We start from the raw sequence: 25,767 nt of genomic DNA, 5'->3' as shown, positions 1-25,767 counted from the left end.
GTTGCAGAAGGATTTTTTGCAATGTATTATGACCACTCAAGGCAGGCACACATGTGTGTCTGTTGTCCCAGCCTCAACATGTAAAATGAAACTCCAAAGAATGTTATACCATGGGGTAGCTGGGAGGGTGGAGGGAAGGAGGGAAGGAGGGAGATTTTTATTTCCCAAAGCAGTTTGATTTTCTGAGAGCCATATGCTTGCTTTTCTTTTTCCCAAAAAGCCCACAGTGGCATGTGGAAAAAATTTAGAATTTTATTGGCTTTCAGGGAAGAGGGAATTGGAAACGTTAGATAAGTAGGTATCACATGGAACAGTATTTCATAGCACTCCCCCAGGCCTGTGGGTGAACGCCACGCTATAAAGCTGCAGAACTATGGACAGAAATGCAAAACTGAGATGTGGCAAGAGCTGTGGGCTGGGGACAAGATGTGGGCTCCAGTCCCTGCTTTGCTGCTTAACTCCACCAAACCACTTCGCTTTTCCTGAAATATGGGGGGAAGGCAATATTTGCCCTGTTGATGTTGTAAAACCAATGTAAGTATGTAAGAAGGCCCTGAATGTGGTGTCTTGGCACTCAAAAGGGACAGTCACATGTCAGGTATTGCTATCTATGAGGATGTAACCTACAACCCAACCTAAGCTAAGGTATTCATTGGTCCACTTTTTAAGCAAACACATTAATTAAATGCTGTATGAGAATACTTTGTAACTGGCGGAAACTCAACTGAAAATACCTCATGCAAAAATAGGAAAATGATTAGCTCATGTGTTAATTCATCCAATCAGTAAGTTGACAACACTCTGCTGAGTACCTGCCACTTGCCAGCTGCTGCTCTAGGAAGGGTGCATGTTCTAAAGGGGAGATACAGATAACAATAACCACATATACACTGAGAAATAAAAATGAAATCCCAAGTCCTCCAACCAACTGAATGGACCCCTGCCTGGCCAAAGAGACCTCAGAGAAACCTTAAAAACTGACTTCCCAGCCATGACAGAGTGGGAAGTCAGATACATCTCCTTATACCCTCTTCTGCTAACTACTATTAGGCTTTTTTCCCTAAGGGTTAAACAGAAACCAGCCCTGTTTCAATACAACAACTGATCAGTGTTCCTTCCTCATTAGAGACCACTGACCATGGGGTGGTTTTGGCCAGTCTACAGAGGTTGCACACAGAGGGCCTTTGTGTCCCCTGCTTCACCTTTTGACTTATAGAGCCTAACTGTAATACATTTAAATGTTGAGTTTCCACCCCAGAGTGAACACGGGGTGCAAGCTGCACACGTTAGCCTGCTATGCATGCCCACGCCTCCCCTTTGTGACTATTTATAGCTCCTCCTATAACCTGTTGATTATGTATATTTGACCCCCCTCCTCAGCATAAATCCTTGTCTTATTCTTCCCACCCTTAAGTCCTTGCTTCTGGCTTCTGGCCAGAGGCTACACTTCCAGCCTGTCAGAATGGTCACCTGCAGAAAAATACAGCTGTCCTTTCCAAATTTATGAATCTTGTCATTCTTCAGTTGACAATATATAATTTTTTCAGGTGGTTGTAAGTGCTATAAATAAGATAAAGCAAGGCAAGGGAATACAGAATTATAAGGAAGTGCTGTTGTAGGAAGGAGGGGTCAAGGATGGCCTAACGGAAAAGGTAACAATAGAGCAGAACCCTGAAAGAAAGAGAGAGCAAACCATGCAGCTATCTGGTGGAAGAGCATTCCAGGGAGATAGATCAGCAAGTGCAAAGGCCCTGAAGTGGGAGCTAAAATGCTCGTGAGGATGTAGTGGGCTGAGCGAGGGCTAGAGTGGTAAGAGAGGAGGACGGGGGAGCAGCCAGGCCATGCAGGGCCTGAGAGTCATGGTGAGGATCTTGGAGTTGGATGGGGAGCTGTAAGGGGGTTCTGAGCAGAGTAGTAGTGTGATCCAACTTATGGTTTTAAAAGGATCTCCTGGGCCACTTGTGGAAGCAGGGAGACCAGTGTGAGGGCTACTGCAGTAGTCTGAGCAAAAGGACTAGGAAGGTAACAGCAGACATAGAATGAATTGGATTCTGAATATTCTCAAAGGCAGTGCTGGTGGGATCTTCTTATGGATTGGATGTAGAATGTGGATGCACAACAAAGGTGTAGGAGTGGTTCAGGCACAGCTGGATCCATGCACTTGAATAATAAAATTGGGACTCTTCATCTTTCCATATCTCTTGTCTGTGCTTTCTTCCGCATTGGCTTCATTTTCAGGTAGCCTCTCCCCATACAGTGAGGAAGATGGCTTCCAGCACCTGGCTCAACTCTGGGAGTGCTCAGAAGAGCAAGGAAGCTTTTTGTTCACAAAGTCTTCAATAAATGTCCTCTCTAGCCTCATTGGCTTGAACTGGGTCATGTGCTCAGCCTGAACCAATGAGAATAACAGGGAGGTGGGGGAGTGGGGTGGAATTATGCTGACTGGGTTAGGCCTAAGCCACAGCCTTCATTCCTAGAGTTCTGGGTAGTTGGCTCCCTTGAGTAAATGGGGAGATGTGGTGATGGAAAGAAAGCCAAGGGTGGTTATTGAGAGAAGGAGGGCTGGGTGTAAGCTGGCCACCACAATGTCCAATGCATCCAGAGAAAGTTTAATGAAGGGCATCTAATGTGAATGGAAAGGAGGGTACTCATAAGAATGCAATTTGGTGACCTATTACATGTGAAGGCTGAGGGAGAAAGGAGGCTGTAGATGGTTCCAGAATAATCTAGGCAATTATGTTAATAGAAATAGAGACTATGGGATTCAAAGTATGCGTGGGTTGCAAAGGAGTGAGATGAGTTAAATTTTACGATGTAAAAAAAAAAAAAATTTACAATGTAAGAGAGACAGACACAGAAATGATTAACCACAAGTCAGGGCAGTGCCAAATAGGCGTTAAATGAGAAGAATAAGCACAATGCTCAGGGGAAACTATAGCTGTGGTGCCTGCAGGTCATAGATAGAAGGACGGGCATTGGCATCTGGCTCTGAACAAATCAAAAGTGAAGTTTGAAGGTCTTTGACTAGGAGCACTTAATTATCCATGGCCCTCAACCCCTTGACGTCCCCAGCATCTTTGCTGTTGTTTGCTTCACCTCCAGTCTGTGTACCAGAGCTGCTAACAGGAAGTCCATCTCACTGCGTGGTTTCCCTTCTTCCTTCTTGCCCCAGGCACAGCCTTCTGTTTAAGCAGTGAAACAGCAAGGGAAAGAGTTACCTGCCGCTGAGGTGCAAAAGAGTACTTTGTCTGGCTGCAGATGGAAGACTGGGTGATTTGGTTTCAGGAGAGGAGCCTGTGGAAAGGAGGGGAAGCCCGGCTGAGGCCTTTTTTTTTTTTTTTTTTTTGAGACAGAGTGTCACTCTGTTGCCCAGGCTGGAGTGCAGTGGAGTGATCTCAGTGCTCTGCAGCCTCCGCCTCCTGGGTTCAAGTGATTCTCCTGACTCAGCCTCCTGAGTTGCTGGGACTACAGGTGTGCGCCACCACACCTGGCTAATTTTTGTATTTTTAGTAGAGACGAGGTTTCACCATGTTGGCCAGGCTGATCTCAAACTCTTGACCTCAAGTGATCCACCCACCTCAGCCTCCCAAAGTGCTAGGATTACAGGCGTCAGCCACCGCGCCTGGCCCCAGCCCAGGACTCCTAAAGGAGAGGCAAAATCTAATCAGCACAACTTCTCCCAAAGACTGGTAGGAAATCTATGGAGAAAGAAATACTCTCCTGTCTGCTGAGAAAAAGGAAAGAATTAAACAAGAATGTGCTGCGTCGGTTAAAGCTTCCCAGGAAAAGATAAGGGTGGTGAAAAATCAGAATTAGATCATGCCAGCCAAAGCAATTAAGGAGAATACGATGTGCTTTTACAAATATCAGGGGGAAAGAAGATTACGGAGAGGAAATAAGACTTAATAAATGCAGAGGACCATGAAATTAATGATGACCACAAATGGCTAAAATACCCAATTCATTTTTTGTTAGCCTTTAACTAGGAAAACAAAGGAAAGAAATTGAGCAATTAAAGAGTAAGGACCCCAAAAAAAGTAAGAACAATTTGAGAGAAGAGTTAAGTAGACACTGGCAGGGAGGAGGTGTCTGCACCCTGTGGCCCTCAAACTCTGCAGGCACCTTCCTGTGACATAACCGTCATGGGCTCAGGGAACAGCCCAGCCCCGCATTGGCACTGGGCTGGTGGGCAGGATGCCTGAAATTCTGAGTGCCACCAATTGACAGAACTTCCCCACTTTCTGGGGAAAGAGAGTGAGCGAGGAGGGGAGAATGGGAAGGAGAACCAGGCCAGGGTCTTCAGAGAATAGTGACCTTGGAACCATCATGACTGCTCTAGGATAAACAGAGAGGCAGGTTCCACTGGGCTTCCACATCACCCCTCTCTTCCCATTCCTTCTCTCTCCTTCTGCCTCCAGCGCTCACCACCCTGTGTTCAGTGCACATCTGTTGAGTTCTTCCCTATGAAAAGTGCACTGACAAGATTGTCACGCTTCATAAGAAATGGAAGGAAGTACAGAGCATGTTGAGGGAACAAAAATGGCTTGTCCTTTTTTTGCTTGAGGGGAGATCACATTGGTTTCTGTGACTTGCAACCAAAAGTCCTACTCATAAAGCCCTGTTCTACAACAGGCACTGGGGATACAAAGATGTGAGACACAGTGCTGCTCTTAATGAACTCACAGCCCAGGAAGGAGACATACACACACACACACCTTTGCAATATGGTGTGGTGCACGCAATAATGGTGGATGTATGGACAAGGTGCCTTGCCAGCTCAGAGGAGGAGTGAGCAATGTTGCTCCCATAGGCCAGTGAAGAAAGCTTCTAAGAGTTTCTTGTGCTTGCTCCTGAAGGATGACTAGAATTTGGACAACTGGCAAAGGTGCACTCTTCAGACAGCAGGAAGCCAGTGTGCAGAGGCCAAGAGGCACAAAGCGCCTGTAATATCCAGCATATAAATCATTCCTTTTTCTTTCTAAATCTTTCCAGCTAAACCCTCTGGCTGCCTAAAATTCCCTCATAATTCGGATATTTCTTGCTAGAGAAAGAGTTGTAGGAATAGGTTCAACTTTTGGCTAACCTCAAGGATTAGGCCACTTTCACGTCCCTTAATTGCATTACAAAAGAAAACTGAAATGTGAGGACACTGCTTACCCAAAGCAATAGGTAACTGCTGGTGGCCGTTGTGACAGTGACTGGCTACAGTGGGGAGCTGGGGAAGTACGCGGTCTCGGGGAAGGCAGGGCCAAGGAGGCCAAGTCCTATTCTCTACCTCAGCAGCAATGGGAAGCTGCTGAGAGGTCTAAGCAGCAGGTGACAGGGTAGGTTCGAATTTTTAAAAAATCACTCCGGTTTCGATGTGTATATAATTTGGAGTGGGTCATGTGATGTGAATACAGGTCCAGGTGACAGATGAGCCTGGGGCTTGGATTAGTGCAGAGGCAGTGAAGACAGAAAAAAAAAAAAAAAAGGGCAGGATGTAGTGATGAGTTGAATATGATGGTGTGGAGTCAGGATATGGAGAGGAAGGTATCAAATGGAACACCTTGGGGTTTGGGATCACGTATCTGGATGGGGATGCACTAACTAAGATGGAAAGCCCTAGAAGAGTACCCATGGTGAGCCTCACCCAACCCTTAACTCACCTTGTTCTTGCATGTAGATGTGCCCAAGGGGCCATTGGAGGTACCACTGCTGCCACCATCACCCTGATTGACCCACAAACTGCTAGTTTGACAGTCAACAGGCCATGTCATGTCCAGCTCCCCCAATGGAGTGACATGGCACTGTCAGACAATGTGGCCTTGGTGTTTTAACTTTTGTCATTCTGTATTGTGTTTACTAACTTTTGGGGATGGAGATGGGGGTGGAGTGAAGGAGAGGCTAATAATTAAGATAAAAGAACTAAAAGGAGCTTCGACTTGGCAAAAACATATTGAAGAGTTACATGATCAATCAATCATAAAGTGTTGAAATTGGGAGGAAACTTAGTTAAAAAAATAATCTTTTCCAGAGCAGTTTTGACAGTAGTTCAAATACCCTCTGCTTCAGTGTTTCCAGTCCTAGGAGCAAACTGTCTCAAAAAGCAGCCGGTTCCATTGTCAGAGGATTCTGATAGAAGGAGATAGGGTTTTCTTGTATTGAATTGAAATTTATCTCTGAGCAACTTCCATTCATTTGTCTTGGTTCCATTCTCTGGAGGGAGAGTAGGTCAATGTCCCTTTTAAAATGTGGTGCCCAGAAAGCAACACAGAACTCCAAATGTGGTCTGATTTAGTTAAAGCCCTGTGGGGAATTTAGAGGGGGAATAAAAATAAAGCCACGAGTTAACCAGCTTTAAAAAATGACTGTCATAGAAAGCTCCCATAAGCGGAACCTTAGAATCATAAACTAAAGGGAGCCTTTGAAAACACCCAGCTGGTTTGTTTCCTTGCAGAGGAAAATCACACCTAAACCTGTCTAACCCAGAGATACTGACCTATTTTTTAAGACCTCTAAAAGCAAGGGTTCCACTGATGTTTATTGCAGAGAGATTTCTTACAAATCAATCATTATAAAATATCTTCAAATCAGTGTTTTCTAGTAGACTAATTTGTTTTTACATTTTCCTCTTTCTCTTGCTATTATCTTTCCGACCACATAAATTGTCTTCCTAATGAAGCCGCTTATTGTATCATATTCTGGGAGTGTATGTTCATCTGCTCCTGTAGTGTTTCAGCTCCTACTGCATTAATTAACTGCGCTTCCTCTATTATTTTCCTCTTTTTTGCATGCGATCCATGGCATTTATCCTTATATTGTTGCATAATGCTTTGTGCGATGGATGTGTTCTCAAAATCGTGTGCAAATCTAATCTTCGCAAATTGAGTCTCTTCAATCAGAAGTGCCTTCCAAATGCATTTCAAATGTTCATTATCGAAAGTCACTCTGTGGGAGTTGGCTTGGTAGAACAGAAAACACAGGACCTTTGGGTCTTCTTCTTACAAGCTGCGTGATCTTTACTGGTGACTTAATCTACTTGAGCCCTAGTTTCTCATCCATGAAATGGGGATAAAAATGCCTCTTCTCAATATGTTGTTGCAGACAATAAATAAGCTAAGAAAAAATTAGTGCAACTTAAAAAATAGATGTCTTCTTATCTTTAAAGTGAAGAGTCCTCTTTAAAGACAATAATAGTCTCAAAAGTCTATTTTGCAAGTTCAGATGTTTTCGCATCACATGTTTTTAAAGGAGAACACAAGCATATATTGACTTTGCTGTCTGGCTGTGGCAGCTTTCTACCAAACTTCTTGGATTCACACCTCCAGAACCCCATCTTGTCTGGGCTGACTTTCTCATTTGCAGAGGTGAACATCTGCAGTGTTCGTGGCCATCTTGCTGTGTCCCTGCTTTTACCACTATGCTTGAGTTCTTGAAGCTTAAGTAACTTAAGCTTAAGGGATGTAACATCCCTTCTGTTTTCATTATCATTTAAATATCTCTTTCTGAATATCCTAACCTGCTCATTTCCATGTTATTTGAATCCTTTTTGCTTCCCCAAGAATCACCCATCTCTCCTACCTGACTCTGAGTTCCTCGAGACATCATGTCCACAGGCCAAGAGTAGTATATGAATGAATGGCTAATGACCCTCACGAGAAGTTCTTTCTATAGCCTGACACATCAAGCAATTCACTTCAACTCTCTGAGATTCCATTTTCTCATCTGTAATATTAGGATATGCAATGATATCAGTGGTTTCCAGGAGGCTGGGGTGCCTTCTCCTTGGGGGTCTATGGTGATAGAAATGGAGCAATGTTTTTAAAAGCTCAAAAGAAAGTGTGTGTGTTGCCAGTTAAGGCTATGTTGGCTAATATGAACACTGTCTCTTGCTCTGGTTGAATGATGTCAACTCTGCGGGTATCGTAGATAAAATCATGTTGCTTAGCATGTGTATCCATCAAGATTCTTGGCTGCATGCAATAGAAACTAAGTCTAGTTGACTTAAGCAGAAAATAATTGCTTCGGGAAAATGTCTGCCAGCTCCAGAGCAAACGAAAAGGCAGGAGGACTAGACTCTGGACATGGGCAGTAGCCAGGAAAAGCTGAGCAACGAGGAGCTCAGCCAAGGTCACATCACAGAAGTGGCATGGTTGGGATGCCACTGGACACCAGGCACTGACCCATGGGATCCACCAGGACATGGGATGCCACTACCCAGCAGACTGCATTCCAAACCATGGTTGCTGCTTTGTGTTACTTGCTCCAGATGCAAAGTCCCAGGTTGAGACCATCCAGTTGGCAAATTTTTTTTTTTTTTTTTAAAGACAGAGTTTTGCTCTTATTGTGCAGGCTGGAGTGCCATGGCGCGATCTCGGCTCACTGCAACCTCTGCTTCCAGGGTTCAAGGGATTCTCCTGCCTCAGCCTCCTGAGTAGCTGGGAGGCATGCACCACCATTCCCGGCTAATTTTGTATTTTTGGTAGAAATGGGATTTCTCCATGTTGGTCAGGCTGGTCACAAACTCCCGACCTCAGGTGATCCGCCCACCTCGGCCTCCCAAAGTGCTGGGATTACAGGCATTAGCCACCGCGCCTAGCCGAGTTGGCAAATCTTAAGTCTTGTGTGCTCTTGCCCAGCTGCTGAAGGACAGGGACAACAAGTATAAGGCTGTCAAAAACTCTATTTTATTAGGATTCCCCAAATATAAGAAGGAGATCAGCTGCTGGCCAGCCCACAAAATGAAACAAAACAAAATCCACTATGGTTGTTAAATGTTTGTTTTTTGTTTATTTTATTGAGACAGGGTCTGACTTTATTGTCTAGGCTGGAGTGCAATGATGCAATCATAGCTCACTACAGCCTCAAACTCCTGGGTTCAAGCAATCCTCCTGACTCAGTCTCCCAAGTAGCTAGGACTAGGACTATAGGCATGCACCACCACATCCAGCTTGTTAAACGTTTTTCATGACCAAAAAACCAATAGAACTTAACTGATAGTAGAGAAACATATCTTGGAACACGAGATCAATGGAAGAAAAAATAATGAACAGGTTTAAAGATTAAAAAAAAAAAGATTGACTGTAATAGGCGATCTCTAATGTTGTTCACAGACTTAGACGCCCCCTGCAGGCAGGATGAAGGAATAAAGACTGGACTGATTTTCTCAAGCCCTTTCTTTCATTAAATATATGTCATAATAATCTGGACTTGTAGAATTAATCACTGCTTAGAAATAGCTAGCTCATAGCTGCTACACATAAGAGAAAACAAAAGTAATAATGCCTTAAACATGGTATGGAGGTCCTATTGGTTTTAATGTGTCCCACAAAGTTCATGTGTTAGAAACTGAATCCCCAAACCAACATTATTGGGAGGTGGGATTTTTAAGAGGCTTTGCCCTCGTGAATAGATTAGTGCCTTTCTCACAGGAGTGTGTCCCTGGATAAAAGGATAAGTTTGGACAGCTTCCTGGTCTCTCTCGTGTCCATGCTCTCTTGCCCTTCCACCTTCCACCATGGGATATCACGGCAAGAAGCCCCTCACCAGTTGGAGGCCCCCATACCTTGTACTTCCCAGGCTTTAGAACTGTAAGAAATAAATCTCTGTTCTTTATAAATTACCAGTCTCAGGTATTCTGTGATAGCAGCACAAAACAGACCAAGACAAGTGGTTTCTTTCACATAAAAGAAATCTGAAGTGGTGTCCATGAGCCCGGGCCTCTTTTATTTTTGCTCTGCCATCATTAGCATTACAGGGCTCCCATCCTCAAAGACACTTCCTTAAGGCTGCTGGAGGGAAGTAGGCAGAAAGGTGAAGGGAAAAAAGACAAGAGAGAACAGATAAACCATCTGACCCCTCTTAAGACTTCCTGGAAGTCCTGAGATCTACATTTAGATTTAACAATGTCTGCTTGCATCTTATTGACCACCCTTAACTGTAAGATAGCCTGGGCGTTGTGGTCTTTTATTAGGGCACATGGTCACTCAAATATTGAATGAGCAACTAGCAGTCTTCGCCTCCCCAGGGAAGTTTCAGAGATAGTGAGAAGTTTGATTTAGTGGCCTTTGACTCTCCCTTTGTTCCAACTCTGTCCCTCCCCTGAGTCGACTTTATGTGATATCACTTAGGATGAGGGAAGCTTCCAGGGAAGACACCAGCACTGAGGCGTTAGCACCACCTCTCTGCAATGTCTAGAGAGTGGTACGAGCCCTTTGAGGAGCTTCCTAGGAAATAACCGCACACTGAACATTTATTGAGCATTAACCTTCTGCCAGGCACTGTGTGAAGTGCTTTATCTCCACCTTCTTACCTCATCCTCACAAATGCTCCATGAGGTCGGCACAATTGTGCCCGTCCTGAAAATGAGGGAGCTAAGGATAAGTGACCGTAACTTGCCTGATCACAGTTAGTGAGTGGGGACCAGGATGGAAACCTGTGTTTATCTGACTTCTGAGCCCAGGATCTTAACCAACCCACTGCAGCTGTGCTGTCCCAAACAGTGTCACCGGTCCCACGTAGCTATATGCCCTTAGATTTAAATTAATTAAAGCAAAGTCAAATTTAAAATTCAGCTCTTCAACCATGCTGCTTACATTTCAAGAGCTCAGTAGCCGTGGAACACGTAGAACACAAGATCAGTGGAAGAAAAAAATAACTTTATTATTTTTTTCATTATTTCATTTTTTGTGGCTAGTGGATCCCATCTTGGGCAGCAAAGCCGTAGAACATCTATAACATCACAGAAAGTTCTATTGGACAATGCTGTGCCAGAGGAATGGATCATTATTGATTTTCATTCATCATCACAAATAGGATGACGAGAAAATTTTTTCTTGCCCTAGCCTCTTTTCCTGTTTTCCAGCTGCCTTTTCTTGATATATTATATAGCCCAGCCATACATGTACAAAGAGACGGAAGAAATTCTGAAAAAGAAAATACCAACCAAAGGTGAAAGTGGCCGCTTGTGATATTTCTGCTGCGACGATACTTTTCACTCTGGGGCAGGAGACCATTGTGGAGGGCATGGCAGGCTTGGTGGGGAGGGTGTTCCCTGGTGTCTGCAGTCAGCTCAGCTCAGAGTGAGCACTAGACGGCATGAATTCCTGAACACAAAACCCTCTTATCTTTTAGTTCTGCTCTTTAGCTGTTCTCTAGTTGCCCTATTTCAGCACATGCCAAATGTGTTTCAGTGTAAACCTGTACTTTTAAAAGGTTGCAAAGCTCCTAGCTGCTGCAAAGTAAGGTTTTTCAGAACACATTTGCATCTTTTCTCAGTTGCTGCCTTAATTACACATAATAAAGGTATTTAGTTATAGACAAATAGCTGATGAGCCTGAACTGTAATGAAAAGGTCTTGCCGAAAGTCATTTCCCTTGTCAAGAGAGAACTTGCTCAAAGACAGTGGGAAGCTGTGATTCATTCTTGTGTCACAGTGTTACTACAAGAAATTCAGTTCACTGGGAGTGGCTGGCGCACAAATTTCAAGCAGTGACAAAGTCCAGAGTTCTCAGCTGTTTTCTGTGGCCACCACTGATGCCTTCATTAGAAATGTGTGATGAGAGAAGACCAGCACCATTTGTGATTGGTTTAACAGGAATCAGCAAACTTTGCAGTTGACCATCTGTTTTTGTTAATAAAGTTTTATTGGAACACTGTCATGCTCATGATTTATGGCTGCTTTCATGAGACAATAGTAAAGGTGAGTAGTTATAGCAGACACTATATGGCCTGAAAAGCCTAAAGTACTTAATAGATGACCTTTTCCAAAGTTTATTGACCCCTGGCTTAGAAGGTAGGAGCTGGACTAAATTAGAGGTCTCGGCCCTATCTCTGTAGGAGGGCTGGCACTGACCTTTCCCTCTCACCTGGCCCAGTTGACCATCTCTGCCCTGCATGACAGCCCTACCTTCTTTCTGCCTAGCCGTCTACCTCCTGGCTACCTGCAGTCTATTCTCCTCAGCACAGCTAGAGTGCGCCCCTTTGAAACATAAGCCATTTCATGTCACTCCCTTACTCAAAGCCCTTCAAGTGCTTCCCGTTTCATAGACAGTAAAATCCAAAGGCCTTCAAGTGGCCTGCAAGGCCCTATATCAGCTTCTCCGGCCATCCTAGCCTTCTTGCTGAGCTCGAACTGGCAGCACTGTCTCCACTCAGAGGCAGAGGTGGCTCACTTACCACCAAAAATGCCCATCATAGTGTGCCCTTGCTGCCGGAGGCAGCTGCCCGGAGAGATGCCTCAGCATTCAGGTGTGGCTGAGGACCGGTTCTCCCCAGCGGAACATGACACGAAGTGGTGCTTGTCACTTCTACTGGGGGTGTGAGGAGGGGGTGACTTAAGAACCATCTGTGCCTTCTCTACTCCCCATCTGCCCACTTATTGGGGAGGCGTTTTGGACCCTTGGAGAGGAGAAAGCCATGAGATGGAAGTCGTTTGGATGTCTGGACCCAAATGAAGACTGCTGTCCATCAACCAGCAACATCATGTTGAACTGGAGCATGAGCAAGAAATAAACATTTACTGTGCTGTGCTCTTATTGTGAAGTTTGGGGATGTGTTTGTCATGACAGTTAGTAGTAGTGCAACTCACATAGGGCCTTTGCTCCTGCTGTTCCCTTTGCCCGAAATGCTCTTCTGCAAATACTTGCATGACTTTCCCCTTCCTTCAGATCTCTGTTCTGACAGCATCTTATCCGAGCAATTTCCCCAGGTTACCCCAGATAAAAGAGCAGCTCACCCACCCCAGCATTCCTCTCTGTCTGACCCTCTTTTCCTTTTCCGTTTAGTACACATCGCTTGGCATAGACTTTACCAGCTCGTGGCTCGGTGCCTGAGTTGTTTGCTGTCTTTCTCCCTCCATTAGAATGTAAGTTCCATGAAGGCTGCCATCTGGTCGGGGTATTTCCACATGGCCCCACCACTTAGTATGGTGGCTGTCACAGTGTGGGGGTGCCATAAATGTTTGATGGACACGTAAAGAAATGAGTGAACAGACCAGCAAGCTGGCTGTCTTCCTGATTATGTACACAAGGATGAATGGGGAAAATAGCAAGGTTTAGGGTAGGCGGTAGAGAGGAGAGAAGAAAGCAGAATGACACAAGTGGGGTGATTTTGTTTTGCAGTTTTTAATATTAGGTATTATTTGATGCCAGAGACAATACATGCACCAGGCATGGGGGGCCCCAACTGTCAAGATGCTGCAAGTCCATGGAGGTGTGAGACTGGGAAACAGGTGGCACACACTGGGAGCATGGCTGTGTGTTCTGCAGGGATCTCTGAGGCTCACGGATGAGCATCGTGATTAGCCTGCGGGTCAGGGAAAGCTAGACAATCCCTAGGAGGACTCGGCAAGAAGGAGAATCCAGAAGAGGCGCTCCTGGAATCAGGAAGAGCAGGGAAAGTTCCACAGCCTGGTGGGTTGGAGGAGCCCTGAGCAGTACGATAGAGCATGAACCTAGAGGAAGGTGGCGGGGAAGGGAGCGGACGGCAGACAGGCCTGTGGGGCCCAGATCATGAGCAGACTTGTTTGTTATACTAGGAAGTTTGAACTGTATGCTGAAAGCAATGGGAACCAAGCCAGAGAGGTTCAAGCAGGCCGATGGCACAATCAGATGTGCATTTTATGAAGCTCTTTCTGGCAGCAGCCTGTAAAAAAGATTGGCATGGATGTGAGATTAGAGGCCAGGTGAGGCAAATATATCAAGATGTCCTAGGGATGGTCCAGGAACCCAGCACCAAATTGTTGTGAGACAATGCAAACCATGTGCCCTAGCTCTAGCCATGGGAGCCTGGGAAGCTATTTTCACTTTCTTTCTCCCTGTGCCAAGTTGAGGGGGTGGGTGCCATCTAGATCTAGTTTCCTAAAACCTTGGACTCCAGGAGAAGGCAAAGGTTTCATGCAATGACATCTTGAAACCTTGATTGGGCTTCATGTTCTGCCTTTTTTCACCATCCAGAGGGGTTCCTATAGGGATGGTGGAGCCCCGATGAACTATTACCACAAGCCAGTGCTGAGGCATAGGCCAAGGACCTTGAGGTCCAACCAAAAGGGAGGATATTTGGGAGGCCCAGGTACCAGGTCGATCATGTTTTATATGAAGTGTCTAGGGCCTTAGCATCAGAGGGGTGGCCAGAGAGGGGACATTCAGGGTGTATAGACAAAGCAGCTGCATTTCAGCTGATTGGGGTTAGCATTCTCCAGGAGAATCAGCTGCATTTCAGCTGATTGGGGTACATCCTTCCCAGGAGAGGCCAAGGAAGACAGAGGAGATGTCAGGAATGGGTATCTGTAGCTACCCAAATGTCAACAGGAGATCTTCCGAGACTCTTGGTTTGCTCCCAGATGCTTGGTAGCTTTCATGTGGCAGTGTCTACACAGCTGCAGAACTCTTGATAATTTTCCCTGAGCTCACCCACCCATGTGGCACTTGTTGAGAATTCCAGGAATGAGAGAAAGGATGGAGTGGGGTCTCTCAGGGTATGTAAAAAATACTTGGAGCTGAGCAGTGGGTGAACTCTAGGGGTCTGGCTTCCAACAATGAGTCATAAAAACTGGGAGAAGGTCAAGATTCAAGATAGCCCTTGTTTCTCATATGGTTTGTGCGAAGCTCCTGTGCTGTGAGAGAACATTCTGCATTCAAGGAGTTTACAGATGTTCAGGGTGACTGGAATGAGAAATACAAGGAGGTGGGTATATGAGTGAGGTTGAGAACAGAGGCCAAGTCAAACAGAGCTTTGCAAATCATGTCAAATATTTGAACAAATGTCTGAAACAGGTGCCCATAAGTGGCTTTTATAGGTTCCCTGTGCCTCTTGTTATACATGAGTGGCATGGAGATTTCAGTTAGAAGCTTAGAAGGTCTGGGGTTCAATGTGATGCTTTGATATATGTATATATTGTGGAATGACTATATTAAGCTAATTAACATATCTGCCACCTCACATACTTATCATCTTTCATAACGAGAACATTTAAAGTCTACTCTTTCAGCAGTTTTGAAGTCTATAATATATTATTACTAACTATGGTCACCACGCTGTGCCATGCTGAGACCGTCTTAAAATATCTTTCTCTTGTATAATTGAAACTTTGTACCCTTTGATCAACACTACTTGTTCCCCACCCCACTGCACTCCTCTGCCTTTTGTAGCCACTGTTTGACTCTCTACTTCTAGAAATTCAACTTTTTTAGATTTCACATATAAGTGAGATCATGCTGTATGTGCTTTTCTGTGCCTGTTTCATTTCATTTAGCATTATATTATCCAGGTTCACCCATGTTGTCACAAATGACAGAATTTCCTTCTTTTCAAAGGCTGAATAGTATTCTATTGTGTATATTGTGTGTACATACTACATATTCTTTATCCATTCACTGGTTGATAGACACTTAAATTGATTCCATGTCTTGGTTATTGTGAATGATACTGAAGTGAGAAGGAGAGTGCAGATATATCTTCAACAGATTGATTTCAATTTCTTTGGATATATACCCAGAAGTTGGATTACTGGGTCATCTGGTCATTCTAATTTCTGTTTTTTGAGAAAGCTCCATATTGTTTTCCATAATGGCTGTACTAATTTACATTTCCACACTCAGTGTACAAAGGTTCCTTTTTTTCCCACATCCTCACCAACATGTCTTTTTTGTCTTTCTTATAATAGCCTGTTAGAAACAGGTGTGAAGTGATATCTCATTGAGGTTTTAATTTGCATTTCCCTGCTGTTGGCCATTTGTACGTCTTCTGTTGAGAAATGTCTACTCAGGTCCTTTTCCCACTTAAAATATTGGATTGTTTTCTTGTCGTTGAGTTGTTTGAGTTCCTTATGTGTTTTTGATATTAACTCCTTAACAGATGAATTGTTTGCAAATATTTTCTCCCTGTTTATGGGTTGCCTCTTTATTCTGTTAGTTGGTTCCTTTGCTGTGTAGAAACTATTTAGTTTGTATTTCTGGTGCTACAGAAATACAGGGGTTCATAAGAAATGACTATGAACAATTATTTGCCAAAAAATTGGATTTTTTTGAAATCCAATCTAGATGAAATGGATACTTTCTAGACACATACAACCTACCAAACTGAATCATGAAGAAATAGAAAATCTGAATAGATCAATAATTAGTAAGGGGATTGAATCAGTAATAAAAAGCTCCCCATCAAAGAACAGCCTAGGAATAGATGGCTTTATAGCTGAATTCTACCTAATATTTAATGAAGAAAAATATCAATTCTTCTCAAACTCTTCCAAAAAATTGAAGCAGAGGAAATACTTTCAAATTCATTTTTCAAGCCTGCCTTTACCCTGGTATTAAAGCCAGACAAGGACACTACAAGAAAATAAAATTACAGGCCAATATCCCTGATGAACATAGATGTAAAAATTGTCAACAAAATACTAGCAAATTGGATTCAACAGCACATAAAAGGATCATGATCACCATGATCAAATGAGATTTACCCCTGGGGTGCAAAGATGGTTCAACATACACAAATCAATAAATGTGATACACCATATTAACAGAATGAAGGGCAAAAACCATCATCTCGATACAGAAAAAAAAAATTTGATAAAACTCAACATCTTTTCATGATTAAAACTCTCAACCGAAGAAATGTACCTCAACACAATAAAGGCCACATATGACAAGGCTATAGCTAACACCACACTCAATGGTGAAAAGCTGAGAGTTTTTCTTCTAAGCTCAGGAAAAAGGCAAGGACGTCACTCCTGACACTTGTGTTCAACATAGTGCTAGAAGTTCTAGCCAGAGCAAGTTAGGAAAGGAAAAGATACAAAAGGCATCCAAATAGGAAAGGAAGATGTGAAATTGCCTCTATTGGCTGGCAATCTGGTCTTACACAGAGAAAATCCTAAAGACTCTGCCAAAAATTGTTAGAACTGATAAACAAATTTTTCAGTTTCAAGATACAAAATCAACATCAAAAATCAGTAGTGTTTCTATACACTAACAACAAATTTTCTAAAAAAACAATTAAGAGGGCCGGGAGCGGTGGCTAACACCTGTAATCCCAGCACTTTGGGAGGTCAAGGTGGGCAGATTACAAGGTCAAGAGTTTGAGACCAGCCTGGGCAACATAGTGAAACCCCATCTCTACTAAAAATACAAAAATTAGCCTGGCATTGTAGCGGTACATGCTTGTAATCCCAGCTACTCAGGAGGCTGAGGCAAGAGAATTGCTTGAACCGGGGAGGTGGGGGTTACACCACTGAACTCCAGCCTGGGCGGCAGAGCAAGACTCTGTCTCGGGCAGGGGATGAAAAAGCAATTAAGAAAATCCCAGCTCTCTGCTCCTCCCATTCAACAGACAGCTGCATCTTCTCGTGCAGTGCCAGCTGCATCCCTGAGACATCATGGTGAAGCTGAAGCCTGGACTCAAATGGGTTTGGCTGTATTGGGTGCCTGGTCAGCAGGGCTCCTTTTAACTCTGGTAAAGTGGATATTGTTGCCATCAAAGACCGCTTCATTGACCTCAACTACATGGTCTACATGTTCCAGTATGATTCCACCCATGGCGAATTCCATGGCACCGTCAAAGCTGAGAACAGGAAGCTTGTCATCAATAGAAATCCCATTATCATCATCCAGGAGCTAGATTCCACCAAAATCAAATGGGGTGATGCTGGCACTGAGTATGTTGTGAAGTCCACTGGCATCTTCACCATCATGGAGAAGGCTGGGGCTCATTTGCAGCGGGGAGCCAAAGGGGTCATCATCTCTGTCCTCTCTGCTGATGCCCCCATGTTCATGATGGGCTTGAACCATGAGAAGTAGGACAACAGCCGCAACATAGTCAGCAACGCACCCTGTGCCATCAACTGCTTAGCACACCAGGCCAAGGTCATCCATGACAACTTTGGTACCGTGGAGGGACTCATGACCACAGTCCACACCATCACTGCCACCCAGAAAACTGTGGATGACTCCTCCGGGAAACTCTGTTGTGACAGCCACAGGGCTCTCCAGAACATCATCCCTGCCTCTACTGCCAAGTCTGTGGGCAAGGTCATCCCTGAGCTGAATGGGAAGCTTACTGGCATGGCCTTCCGAGTCCCCAGTGACAACGTGTTGGTCATGAACCTGACCTGCTGCCTAGAAAAACCTGCCACATATGATGACATCAAGAAGGTGGTGAAGTAGCATCCGAGGGCCCCCTCAAGGGCATCCTGGGCTACGCTAAGCACCAGGCTTGTCTCCTCCGACTTCAACTGTGACACCCACTCCTCCACCTTTGATGCTGGGGCTGGCATTGCCCTCAATGACCACTTTGTCAAACTTATTTCCGGGTATAACAATGAATTTGGCTACAGCAACAGGGTAGTGGACCTCATGGCCCACATCGCCTCCAAGGAGTAAGACCCCCAGACCACCAGCCCCAGTGACAGCATGAGAGGAAAAGAGAGGCCCTCACTGCTGGGGAGTTTCTGCCACACTCAGTACCCCACTACACTGAGAATCTTCCCGCCTCACAGTTTCCACGCAGATCCCCTGAAGAGGGAGGAACCTAGGGAGCCCCACCTTGTCATATATCATCAATAAAGTCCCCTGTGCTCAGAAAAAAAAAAAAAAAATCCATTTACAATAGGATTGGAAAAAAAAAAAGTTCATTTCTGCTCATGTTGTCAACAGCTGTGGCTCTGCTCTGCATGTCTTCTTGTTCCAGGATCCAGCTGTAAACCAGACTCATCCTGAACACATTGTTTTGCGACCGAGGGAGAAGAGGGCCCGCAGACCCATGTGGTGCTTCTTCAAGCCACTGCTCACCAGGCAGCACAGGTCACTTCTGCTTACATCCTGTTAGCCAAAGCAAGCCCCCTGTCCAGGCCTGAGGGAGTAGGGAGAGGACCTACACCTCTCCCATAGGCAACAAAGGAAGGGTAAGGGATAACTGGGCACAAGAATAGGATTTGCCCCACTCCCTGTTTTTAAATGTTAGCAACTGAATTAAAAGTGTCATAAATGCTGGGCAGAGCCAAATAAAACACAAGAAACCACAAGCCATGGATGTACAACCTGTAATTTAAAAAGTCAGAAATGGAGTGAAAGCCTTGTTCTCTTCCTTGAAACATACACACTACCTCAGAGTCTGCCGAGTTGAACAGTCCTCTCAAAAAGGAAAAGTGGTTACTTTGCCTTTAACATTATGGGTGAATCTATACTAGCTCCTAGTATAATCCAGCACCCCTGTTTTTCTAGAGGTGGTTTGTTTTTTTCCTTCTCGCTCTCTTTTCTCATTTTCCTGGCTCCCTTAGCCTTTCAGAAATGCAAATACAACCATTCTCCACCCCCTCACCCGACATTCCCTACAGGGCAAGTTTTTCTAACTGTGTGCTCCAAGACAGATCTCTCCTGGAGAGCTGACGGTCGATTTGCAGACCAAAGCACACCCACCAAGGAACTTTCCCTTCCAGAGGTTGCCTCAGAACTTCCATCTTCCCAGGGTTGCCTCAGGGCTTCCATCCACCAGGAGGGCAAATCGAAAGCACACCCGCTTGGCCACTTTTTCAACTTACTTCTGCCCAGGAAGGTGCCAACTCAACACCAAGCTAGGAGGGGGACCCCTGACCTCGCTCATTTCCTCCCTTACCCTATAAAAATTCCTGCTTTCTGCTCCCAAAGTGAAGCAGCACATTTTAAGGTAGGACCCTTTGTGCCCCTTCCCCAAGCTAACTTTGGAATCAATTTGCTTTTTTTTGCATCAGACCTTGCTCTTGTTAGCTGGACTCCACATGCAGCGAGCAACTAACCTGCATTTTAGTTACACTGGTAATCACTACTTCCTTGTGTAGGTGCTCATAAATTCTCTTTAAACAATTTATTTGTAAATATGACCCAGAATCTAGGTCATTTGCTGTTCTGTAATCTCCAGAATTTACCTTCTATTTCTTGCACTTAGGACGTTTGCCTGGGTCCAGTGCTATGGCACCAGTTTTGCTCACTACAGTCCCACAAAGATCATTGGTAGAACTAAGCAACACATTTGCAAGATTTCTTAGCACCCAAGGGTAAAATGTTTTCGGGCCAAGAAACTTGACACCGCCTCCAATTGCATGAAGCTCTTTTACATTTCTTTAACTACTTTTTTATCCTGGACCCTATTATTGTCATTAAGAACCATATGAGTAGAATCTGGAAGAAACTGCCATTCAAACCAGCATTAATTTTTGTTCAGAAAGAAGATGGTCAATTACTCAGGGTTCTCCAGGGGGACAGAACCAATAGGATACATATATATAGGATACATATACATATATATAGGATTGTATACATTTGTGTATATATACACACATATATACATGTATCCTATTGGTTCTGTCCCTCTGGAGAACCTTGAGTAATTGTATACATGTGTGTGTGTATATATATGAGTTTATTAGGGAGAATTGGCTCACACAATTACTAAGGCAAAGTCCCACAATAGGGCTTGCAAGCTGGGGAATGAGAAAAACCGGTAGTGTGTCTCAGTCCAAGCCCTAAGCCTCAAAACAGGGAAAGCTGACAGTGCAGCTCCCAGTCTGAGACTGAAGGGCTGAGAGCACCCCAGAGGCCACTGGTACAAGTCCCAGAGTGCAAAAGCTGAATAACCTGGAGTCAGATGCCCAAAGGCAGAAGGAGAAAAGACGGCCTGCTCTGGAAGGGAGAGAGAAAGAGAAAGCCCCAGCAAGCTGCATGCCCCTTCTGCCTGCTTTCTTCTGCCTGCTTTGTTCTGCCACGCTGGCAGCCGACCAGACAGTGCCCATCCACAGTGAAGGCGGGTCTTCCTCTCCCAGTCCACTGACTCATATGTCAGTCTTCTCTAGAAACACCCTCACAGACACACCCAGAAAAAGTGCTTCACCAGCCATCTAGGCATCCCTCAATCCCATCAAGTCGACACCTAATATTAACCATCACAGAATTCATCTGGACAGTCAGCCCTTGGGTCACACTTCATGGGTCTTTTTGTTACATACATGTGCCTGGAACAAGTGCCCAGTGTGCTCTTTGGAACAATTATAAAGTCATCATTATTCTGGATGATGATTTTAGGTTTGGATGATAAACGTTTTGTGTTGGTCGTGTATGTTTTTGAATATGGTCAAGCCTGAGCTAAGTCTCTATAATTTTCTTGCTTTCCAGGAAGGAGTGAAATATTTCTTAACTCAGTAGGAATGTAGTGAATTAGTGTTTGCTTATCCTTGCAGAGTGGAGAATGTTTTTTGCCAGAGCAATTGTTTGCAAGAGCGGCCAGCCCAGAGGACTACAGAAGGACATTCAGGCAGAATATTCACCTCTCCCTAGATGACAGCCTATGAAAGAGAACTAAGTGTGTTCAATGGACAGTTTCTGCCCTTCAAGTGGCATTATTGAAGTATAATGACCCCAAAGCCCTTGAGACTATTGTGTTCTGATGGGACTGTTGTACTGGGTGCCACAGGATGAGATCATGGGCCTGGAGTGAGGGCCGGGTTTCCTGGGGGAATAGATGTCCCATCATTGGTCACCAGGGAGGAGCAGGTGTTCGGTAGGAAATAAGTGCAGGGAGGCAGCTTGAGAATCCCTTCCCCTTTCCCAGTCTTGGGAGGGGTGGGGCTGGGATTCCAGGCAGAGTAGACCTGATTTGAGGGCACTTAGACTGCGTTCAGTTGTGCTGGCTCACGCCACAGGACAGGATAGAAGCCCTGTAGGAAGACAGTGCAGCTTTGTCCAACAGAGCGCGGCCAAGCTGTGCACCCTGCTGGGGGCTGCCCTTGCTGGGAGAAAGGCATGTCTTTTTCTCGACACAAAGGTACCACCTACTAACCAAACCCTTACCTGACAAGGACCTGCCCACCAACTGGGATCGCTGTCTTCTAAGGTATCTGCCTGCCTTGTGGGTGGGGAGAGGGGACCCATTTTTCTATTTTTTTCAGCCCAGAGAAGCTTTTTCTGCCCACAGAGACATATTCTGCACGCCAAGCCATCAGACTGCTTAAGGTAGGTACATTTTCATCACTGGGCATTTCTAAATCTGAGTCTGAGGATCCTGAAATTCACAACATCTTTTAATTGTTGTTAGTTATTCTCTGCCTTGTTCTTTCTTTCACTTTTTAAAAAGTAAAATAGAGATAGCATCTCGCTATGTTGCCTAGGCTGGTCTCGAACTCCCAGGCTCGAGCAATCCTCTCCCCTTGTTCTCTCAAAGTGTTGAGATTACAGGCATGAGCCACCTTGCTCAACCCTTTCTTTCACTTTTGAATGTTTATTAAACGCTTGTTAAAAGTCAGAGATTTACTGAGCTCCTACTGTCTACCAAAAACTGTTTTAGACCTTGGGGTTACATAGATGGGGGTATGGGTGGGGTGCAAACATTCCTCCGCGTGTGCAGCTGGTATATTAGAGAGAGGATTGTGCTCTGGGGACTCAGGGAATGCTGTGTTCTGTGTTTAGGATGGAAGGCAAAGGGAAACCCAGCATCCCTCATCCCAGGTGGTGGCAGCAGCAGAGCTGGCTAGCTATGCCCTGCAGAGGGTCCGTCTCCTGAGTGTCATTAGCATCAGGGGATGATTTGGGGTGGTGAACAAGCATTCGCAGCCCGTCACCCAGGGGGAATCTCAGAAATATCTGAGGAACCCTTTGCAAGGGCTAAATTCTGCGGGGGTATTTAATGGGTATGTGAAGTCTGCTCAGAGCAATTATATATGGCTTTGGTTCCCTCTAACCAGCACTAATTCTGCCCTTTCCAGTCTGAAGATGGGTCTTCTTGACTGAGAACTGGGAAGTAAAGTACAATTTGAGGAGTTCTGCCTGTTTTGTTTTGAGACAGAGTCTTGCTCTGTTGCCCAGGCTGGAGTGCAGTGGCATGATCTCGGCTCACTGCAACCTCCGTCTCCCAGGTTCAAGCAATTCTCCTGCCTCAGCCTCCTGAGTAGCTGGGACTATAGGCGTACATCACCACACCCAGCTAATTTTTTTGTATTTTCAGTAGAGAAAGGATTTTGCTGTGTTGGCCAGGCTGGTCTTGAACTCCTGACCTAAGGTGATCCCCCCGCCTCGGCCTCCCAAAATGCTGGGATTACAGCAGTGAGCCACCACACACAGCCCGAGTTCTGCCTTCTTGCTATCATCTGTTAACAAAATACAGTTAGCTCCAATTAGCCTCCCTTTCCTCTTGAGCTGTCTTCTCATTGAGAGTCTCTTTTCCGAACACGTCTGAACCCTGCTTTCAGAATGGGTTCTGCCTGAGCCCCGGATGCCACCAACTTTGCAAAAGATGGCTCCTCTCAGGGTCCCTGTCACTTCCACTTCTGCAGAGCATGACCCCTGTGCTTAGGTGCAGGGTAGCAGTCCCTCTCATTTCTTTCTTTAAACTATGAAAGACGAAATTGTCAATATGAGGAGAATTTATCAGACACCCAGGGTCTAGGAGAAGGAAATTCCCAGCTATCCCCACTCAATCTTGCCCCTGTGCCAGCGTTGTCAAATGTGTCATCAGAAGGCCTGCTCATGCCTTTGAACCCCGAGGGCAGAGTCACCCGCTTGTGGACAAGCAGGAAGAAAAGCCACAGCTCCACAGCTCAGCAGCAGACAGCCATCTGGTGAAATTCTATGCGCATCTTTGTGTCTGTTGGCTCCTGCCGCTCGTCCATCCACCCCAGCAGACCCCTTCTGGTTTCTAGCCTCTGTTCCTAGGTCCTCCCTCTACCTGTGTCTGCCCACTTTTACAACTCTCTTTCTAGATTTGACTCACTTGTGTCACCTGGTTTCTGCTTTTTGATTGACCTTGAACCCATATTTGTCTACTCCTGAGTCAATCAGTTTTGCTTCCAGTCCCTGCGCCCAGACGTGCCCACACCTGGAACTGCCTACCAGGGTCAGCCAGTTGCTGCTGCCTGGCTCTTGGCTTTCTATGCCTCCAGCCCCTGATTCTGCCTGCCAGTGAGCTGCATGTGGCTCTCTGCCCCAACCCAGCATGTGCACTGTGATTCTCAGGAGCGTGGCTTCCAGGCCTTACATCTGGCTGCACAACCTTGTGTGCAGGCCACAGTCCCCCTTCCCTCTCTCTCCTTACCTTCTCCATTACTCTCTCTACTCATGGTTTGTGGATTTTCATGCAGGAGCTCTCATCTTAACACATGGTCTCCTCCACTCCACTACCTCCCAGGTCTGTCTTTTGAGAAAGGAATGCTGTTCCATTGCTGCCATCCCACCTCCCTGGGCTCAGAGAACCAGCACAGTCACATGGGCTTTCCTGAGCTGTGATCTCAAGGTCACTTGTTTCAATACCACCTCTGTCGCCTGGGGTGCAGACACCCAAGACTGCAAAGTTTTATTCTCCCTGGTTATTTTATTTCCTGTGAATTACTGGAGATTTCCTCCATTCTTCTTGTGGCTTCTATTTCTTTTCTTATATCAGGCTCTATAATTTTGCTGCCATAGCCAGTGCATTGTTTTGTACATTCTTGGTTTTAAAAAAATGACAGAAATTCAATTCTAATAAGCACCAATGATAGAGAGGATTTGTGGGCTCCTGTAACCAAAACAAGAAGGGCAGAAACAGGGTTGGACATCAGTGGCCACTAGAACCAGAAGCTGGAGGCTCTCAGGACACTCTCTCCTCACCCTTTTTTCCTGCTTGCTGCAGGCAGCTCTATGTTCTCCGGCTGGCTTTCCTCTCAGTGCTGGAGGCAGGGATGCCAGCAGTTCCCATCTCACATGTTCCCAGCTTTGTGTCCAACAGGGCAGGGTTTGCTTCTTGGTTCAAAACACCTTTGAAAGCACCTGGTTAGGCCAAGCGCAGTGGCTCACTCCCGTAATCCCAGCATTTTGGGAGGCAGAGGTGGGCGGGTCACCTGAGGTGGGGAGTTCGAGACCAGCTTGACCAACATGGAGAAACCCCGTCTCTACTAAAAATACAAAATTAGCCAGGCATGGTGGCGCATGCCTGTGATCCCAGCTACTCGGGAGGCTGAGGCAGGAGAATCGCTTGAACCCAGGAGGCAGAGGTTGCAGTGAGCTGAGGTTGCACCATTGCACTCCAGCCTGGGCAACAAGAGCAAAACTCCATCTGAAGAAAAAAAAAAGAAAAGAAAAGAAAGAAAGAAAGAAAGCACCTGGTTAGCCAGGCACGGTGGCTCACACCTGTAATCCCAGCACTTTGGGAGGCCGAGATGGGCGGATCACGAGGTCAGGAGATCGAGACCATCCCGGCTAACACGGTGAAACCCCGTCTCTACTAAAAAATACAAAAAACTAGCTGGGCGAGGTGGCGGGCGCCTGTAGTCCCAGCTACTCGGGAGGCTAAGGCAGGAGAATGGTGTGAACCCAGGAGGCGAAGATTGCAGTGAGCCGAGATCGCGCCACTGCACTCCAGCCTGGGCAACAGAGCGAGACTCCGTCTTAAAAAAAAAAAAAAAGAAAGCACCTGGTTAATATTTTGGAGAATTAGGTCATCTCACAGTCCAAGGGAAAACGAGAGAAGCCCTTATAGAGCCTCATCACTGGGGGGATGTCCATGCCAGAAAGAAGGGGTCTTGGCAGATAATAAATGTCCACTGCAGACCAAGATTAAATACATCCCAGCTCTGACCATCTCTCATCTCTTCCCCCCTAAGCGCTCTTCCCCAAGTTAGGAGAAGTCTTTTATTCCAGAAGTCTTTTTGTTTGGCAACTTGATTATGGAGAATGTGACCCCAGTATACTAAGTTTTCTTGGGTAAAATGTGGAAGGAATATATATTGACAACAACGGTGGTGAAAAGAGAGAGGGAGAGGAGAATCAGATTACACTGTAGTTTTCACACGCA

At 45.4% G+C, this 25,767-nt stretch overlaps 1 pseudogene; it reads left to right on the top strand.

Annotated features, from left to right (window-relative positions):
• The first annotated feature begins 17,387 nt into the window (after positions 1 to 17,387).
• Positions 17,388 to 18,359, top strand: LOC105554379 (annotated as a pseudogene).
• Positions 18,360 to 25,767: the final 7,408 nt, after the last annotated feature.

The sequence above is a fragment of the Mandrillus leucophaeus genome, unplaced genomic scaffold (genome assembly GCF_000951045.1).
Source record: "Mandrillus leucophaeus isolate KB7577 unplaced genomic scaffold, Mleu.le_1.0 Scaffold64, whole genome shotgun sequence".
NCBI classification, from domain to species: domain Eukaryota; kingdom Metazoa; phylum Chordata; class Mammalia; order Primates; family Cercopithecidae; genus Mandrillus; species Mandrillus leucophaeus.
The sequence above is the reverse complement of the archived record's forward strand: the minus strand, read 5'-3'. Positions and strand labels throughout refer to the sequence as shown.